Consider the following 6,923-nt stretch of genomic DNA (forward strand, 5'->3'; position numbering starts at 1 on the left):
AGAGTGTGGACAGTGCAAACGCTAGCGAACAAGCGCGGAGGCTCCAACTTATATAGTACTTATATAGTACTCGTGTATACTACTAATATATAGTGGAGTGATTTTCTTTTTCTCTCCATAACAATCGTTTTAAATTGTGTAAGTACAAAACGAAACTCTTTATTTAACGTACCAGTTAAGAAAACTACTTACGATGAACTAACAATCCACGTGTCCTGGTCTCACATCCTGTCCTTCACGTGCGGTACACTACCCTCCGTTAAGTGAACAGCCACACACGCGCCAAATTATTGGAAAGGTGTGAGAGTGTGTACAAATAAAGAATTTTAATTTCAATTTTCAGAAAGATTTGAGAGTATGTTTAGTTTGCCCTCTCTCAATAATTATGGTTTGTTGTGTTCGGACTAAACTTAGTCAAACTTTACAAAGTTTGACTCCGATCAAATCTAATATACGTACGTAAGCTGCCTCTTTGTGTACAAATGCGCTCCATCGTGTACTCGCGGGTATCTCAAAGGCAGAGTGAGTGTGTGTACATTTCTTCTTGTATGTTGTACTCCATTTATCTCACTTTATAATGTTTCCCACTCCTATGATATTCTTATCCCAGGAACAAAATGAGGCGGTACTAAGTTTGTGTGTGTAGGGAGAACGAGACATCGATGGTGTGTACGGGTAGTCGTGTGAGTCGTCGTGCACACACACATAGACATAGACATGCATATCCGTGTTTACGTAAAATTATATCTCCATCTCCATCTCCAATCATATTTGTCCAACTGGCACATTATTTATGTTATTAATTATATACGCAGCAATATTTACGTACAAAATCTATTGTTTGCGGGTGTTCGGACGGCTGCCACGCCCACTCCTGACCAACCCAAACCCTCTTCATCACCCGCGCGTGCTTCCCTCCCGAAATGGTCAGTGCCGCATTCATGCCTGGCCAGAGCGGACGCGACCTCTGACTGGCACCAGCATTGAAGCGGCGCGCCGGCCGAGAGAGCGCCGCCCGCGCCGCTTCCCGGTGCATGTGACTGCTCCGCGTTCAAAGGCCGCCATGGCCGGCCACAACATGCATGTAAAAAGTTCTTGGGAGTCCGTGCTACAGCTAGCTGTCCTCTCCCTGCTTGTCAATCTCTTCCAGTAGTGCTAGTACTCCATGGCGCGACCCAGCGACAAGCAGGTGGGAAAGTTATCGTATAGTCGGTTTGCGGTGAGTGGCATGCCAAGCGACCGTGTGGGGTGGAGTTGTGGAGGACTATGAGACACGAACGCGACAAACGTGATTTAAACGTTGGTTTTGCTGGATGGCGCATCCAATGAAACGAAATGTTGGTTTCTCTCCGTTTCCATTTTTTCTCTAGAAAAACGGAAAGTTTCTGCTCCATTTTCATTCCGACTACAAGGTTGCCCCATTACAAGATTCCATCAGATACAAAGGAAAACTAACACGCATGCTGATGCATCTCAATGATTCACAGATCATAACCAATATTTACTTCACAACTAAAGACAAAAGTTGTGGGAGTGTGTACAAAAACTACTAATGGGGTTCCTATGACGTAAACCCTAAACCCTAAGCAGGATTTAATTTCCTGGCTAGGTAGAACCTGTCGAAGGAAAGACGGTTGGCACCCTCATATCATACGATGCGTTTCTGCAGTTCCACTAAAATCTAGCTGAGCATCCCTGTTGGCAAAGATATTGAAGAAATGTGATTAGAATAATAGTGCTGGCACTAGTTCATGAGACATAAACTCATCACAAATAGAAGCCGGTAGAAGTAGAGAAAGATCCACATGGAGATGGAGCTATGTGGAGAGTTGCGGCAGTGGAGCAAGACGGCTCCAAAAGGAAGTTGTACCTAGGATGTCGCGGTGTAGCTAGAAGGGCGGTTGGAAGGCGGCATCAGCCCATACCGCAAGGACCCCTGATTGGGACGCACCGACAGTGGGTTTTCTCCCTCGCCATTGTCGACCGCGTCTACGCGGAACATCGTCTCCTTCCCCCAGCGGTGGGATCAGGCTGGATCTGTGACCGGCGGTGTGGCCACCATCGTTCTATGCTTGTGAAGATACCACCCCAAGCAAGCAGGCTTGTAGCGTAGGCTCCTGCTAGTGTATATATAGTGGAGCGGTTTTCTTTTCCTCTCCATATCAACCATTTTATATTGTACATGTGTCATTAAAGAGTGAAATGATGGTTGCTTCTTCCAACTAACTAACTGTGTGATCTGACTGCTCCTGAGTGGCCCCTACACGTACTCTCCCTATGTGTATGACCGTTCCTGAGTCTCACTTGCACTTTTCTCTATTTTCTTGCATGACACATAGACATGAGTCGCATAGATGAATTTTGTTACTGCATGTTGTTACGTAGTACTACTAGTACCTACTCCCTCCTTCCAGTTCACTACTAGTACTCCCTCCGTCCTGGCTTATTGGTCCCCTTTGTACTCAAATCATGGGTTCGTTTTCCTCAAGAAATTGTCTTTGTCAACGTAATAACATCGGGAATGCATGCGTGAACAACGGATGATTAAACCTTGCATGCAACATTTTGACGAAGCATTGACTTATGAACATGTGAATGTGAGGGACTACAACCTCGTGCATGCATGCAACAGTCACACGTACACATGGACACAAAACACACGCGCAACGCCCTAATGCATGCATCTTCGAGCACACGAGAGAACACACACGGTCACGCTCAAGTGCTCAACCTACACGTGCATGCGCACACATACTCAGCCAGGGTGAGCTAGTTATCGTATAAACAACGGAAAATGTATATATTGAGCGGAATGAGCGTATTATGAAGTCCACTGACCGTATTTTTACAAATATACAGTTATAGACTGTGTATTTACCTTGTTTCAAATTAAGCCATATTAACCGCAAAGGAGACAATATGGACTAGCATTACTTTGATGTGTCCGGTCAACTTGCCGAAGGAGAAGAAGCTTGCAGGACAGGAGGAGGTTGCACGCAGTGGTTCGTGGGACAAGGAGATTTTTTGACTAATGCAAACTCTCCCTCACTCAGGCGGTTGACGTGCAACAGTTAATTCGGTGTCCAATTGCCAGAAGCATACAATGTACTAGTGCCATTATTGTTCGACTTCCCAAAGAGGCGAACTGCAAGCGCAAAGTTTACTACTAGTACTACTACTATATAGGTATGTACTACTAGGAAGCGGATGGTGGAGCATCTGCACTCTTATTTTATTTTAATCTGTGATAAAGAAATCTTCAACACGTTTGGTTCTCTCTGAGGGTTCTCGCATGTGATAATGGAACTTGATTGCATGGAACACTCACCACAATTCTCACTTAATTATGGCTCCTATATCCTGTTAGAAATAGGAGCGCTCGGTAATATTTTCTCTTTTTTGTTATTCATCATGTAAACAGGTCAGAAAACCTTGCGGCGCATCTTTGTGCGAACCGTGCTTGCTGCACTTTGAATGTGACTGATAGCTGGCTTGATGAAACACCTCGCTTCCTTCTTATTTTTTCTGGGGTACCTCGCTTCCTAGTGACTAGTCTCTTGGCCGATTGTCCAAAGAATGCTTATATATGAATAAAGCTCTCTCATTTAATTACAACAAATATTAAAGCCATATTAACCGGAAAGGAGGGAGTATGGACTAGCACTACTTTTTGGTGTGTCCCGTCAACTCGTGAAACGAGGAGAAGCCTACAGGACAAGGTGAAGCTCGCTTACGCCCTCTCCATCTACCTCAAGCCTGGTGGCTCGCAGGATGACGAGAATCTTTTGACTAATGCAACCTACCCTCGCCCGGGAGGTGGACGTGCAGCAGTTCATTCGGTGTCACATTGCCAGAGGCATACACTGTAGTAACACCATTGTCGACTTCACGAAGAGGCGAAGAGCCAAGCGCAAGGTTTAGTAGTACTACTACTGGTATACAGGTACTAGGAACCGCATGGTGGAGCGTCTGTACTGCTATTTTATTTTAATCTCTGATAAAGTACACATTTTTTATTCGGGAGAAGTGCGGAAAACGGCAGCCTAATAGTACTATTAAAAACGTAGAACATGTAATGATGATATCGATCAACCATGCTCGAATATATCTTGGCCTTAGTGCAAGCCCGTCTATGTGTTCTCGCTCCTCGTCTCTCTCAAGGAATGGCGGGTTGGCCATTTAGCCGTCAATTGAGATCGGTTTGCTCACACTTCGGTCCCACATGTAAGTGATATGCCAAGAGGAAGTGCGTTGACTGACTGGCCATACACATACTTGGTTTTGCACCTTCATACTACTCCTCCCTCTGTCACAGTTTACAGGGCACGCTTCATTCTCATGCATTTCTCTCCATGCATTTCCACCACCAGAGGGATTTTAGACTTGTTTGGTTTAATGCTCAATTAATTAGGGTGTGGTAACCGCAATCAAGTCCACAATTTTCTCTCGATGTAGGTGTGTACACGGAGTGGAGTAAGTGCATGCATGTGTGTACCTGGGGTGGAAGCACTGCATGCATGTGTGTACGCATATTTCCTGTAGTAATAGACATGCTATTTTTAGGTCGATCGCTAGTCGCCTTGGTCCCAGAGATTGTTGAAGCAAACAATAACGGAGGGAGTAGTATGAGCGAATTCAAAGAAGAGTGTATTGATGGTTGCTTCTTCCGAGCAACTTATAGTGGGAAAGGTGGGGCTTATGATTTGACTGCTCATTACTCACTATTAGGTGCGGCGCAACGACCGGGCTGAGTCTCCCATGCGGTTGTGCACTACCCCCTCTGTTCTTAAATGTTTGTCTTTCTAGAGATTTCAACGAGTGACTACATATGAAGCAAAATGAGTGAATCTACACTCAAAAATGTTTCCATTTGAAATTTCTAAAAAGGTAATTTTTTAGGAATGGAGGGAGTATAATTTTGTGCATGGCACATGGACCCGAATGCTAAAGAGGCTTCTGGCAATGCTATCAAGCTTCCAACAACATAATTGATGTACTATACAAATAATTTTCTAGCGACATGAAATTGTACAATGCTCTAAGCTTTCAGCTTTTGTTTCGTGTATCTTGCCATCCATGCTCTTTTGGAAAAAATAAAATAAAAAACTAACTTCCTTGCTAATGCATCTCAATGATTAGCAGATCAGAGCTAATATTTACATCACAACTGAAGACAAAGTTGTGAGAAGGTGTTAAATTAAAATTGATCCATGCTTTCATTAGCAGCAACTTTCCCCCAGCTCTGTCTAAATCAACAAGGCATGTTGGGAAAAAAAGTAGCTGACAGGAGCATGCAACATTCCGATCATTTTGTGCAGTTCCACTAAAATAGAGCTGAGTGTCCTTGTTCCAAAGATATTAAGTATGATTAAAGTAATAGAGGACTGTTGATGAAACAATAAACACACAAATAGAAGCCGGTCACCTTTGTAGTCTCCCTTAAGACTAACTAGTTGGAGAAGATTAATCAAATAGTTGGAGAAGATTAGGCTCGGAGTTTGATGAGGAGGATAGAGCAACACTAATCTCCTTTTTTGTAGTCGCACTAAAATCTAGAGACGTTGCCGTCTGACATTTTAGTAGAACTGCACAAAACACTCTTAAGAAAAAAGTGATTTGTAGAGTTCACCAAAAGGTAGCAATAGCAACGAGGTGAAATGCATAGCCCTGTTTGCGAAAAAGAGGTAGAAAGGAAATAATTACTGGCCAATAATAGTTGATGACACATACGATGACAAAAAAGAAGCATATTCCTTGTCCTAAGAGAAGATAATAACACGGTTGCGTTTATCTAAAATGGTGTGAAGACGAGATTGCAATATGGAAAGTACGCCGGACGAGCTACGTTTTGGGCAAAGAACTAGGGAAGATCCACATGCAGGATTTTCCACATGAAGCGACGTGGGAAGATGGGCAATGGAGCAAGGCCGGAGGGGATACCTGGGGGTCGTCGGGATGTGACTAGGAGAGCGGTGGCGGGCGGGATCTGCCCATATTGCGGCAGCAAGCAAGTGGCGTAGGCCCTACCGCGCCGGAGCTTGGTCACGGAGAACGACGGGTACCACAGTTCGGGACGTGCTGCCTCGGTGCCGTCGAACGGAGAAATGATGCTTATCCTTCCTTTCCTCTTGCGGGCGGGACGCGGCCGGGTCAGTGACCAGCGGTGAGAGAGAGAGAGAGAGAGGCCACCGCTGCCTTGTGTGAAATACTCTGACGAGATACCGAATCCCGGAAGGCAGGCTCCATTTTATATAGTGGAGCGGACTACCTTTTTCTCCACAAAATTTGTTTTATATTCTGTGTACGTGGCATTGAGCAATATAACGCACCGATGCATCAAGTCAAAACTTTGTTTCCTACACGCGTGGTACACGACCTCCATAGGTAAACAACCACTACACGCGCTCAAATTAGCATGTGGGCTGCCATTTCATACATAAATTAGCTCCACCGTGTACCCGCGTGGGTGTGGTTGCGCATGAAGCATGAGTACATGCAACTATTCTCTTCGTGTACGGACACCACCTACGTGGGTTTGTGTGAGAGAGATACAGGCGTAGAGAGATATAGTGTGTGGGTTCGTGACTGCATTTTTTTGTTGGGGGGGGGGTTGAGACATAGACAGGGAATATGTGTCAACGATATTTCAATCAAAAAATGTAACATATGCAATGTGTGTGAAACAAATGCCTGGATATATCATATATATATAGAGAGAGAGGGGGCGATCCACAAGAAGATTGTGGAGGTATCGTCGGCATGAGGTATCCATAGAATCTAAGAGAGGGATGATGTGTGTGTGTGTGTTTGCGCGCGCTATTGATAAAGAGTGCCATTGAATTTGTGTGTGCCCACGTCAAAGATATAGGGTGGCTGGCCTACTGGAATGTGAGAGGGCACATGTGCAGTTTGTCTCTTTGGCA

Source organism: Triticum dicoccoides, chromosome 4B, assembly GCF_002162155.2.
Source record: "Triticum dicoccoides isolate Atlit2015 ecotype Zavitan chromosome 4B, WEW_v2.0, whole genome shotgun sequence".
Taxonomy (NCBI): domain Eukaryota; kingdom Viridiplantae; phylum Streptophyta; class Magnoliopsida; order Poales; family Poaceae; genus Triticum; species Triticum dicoccoides.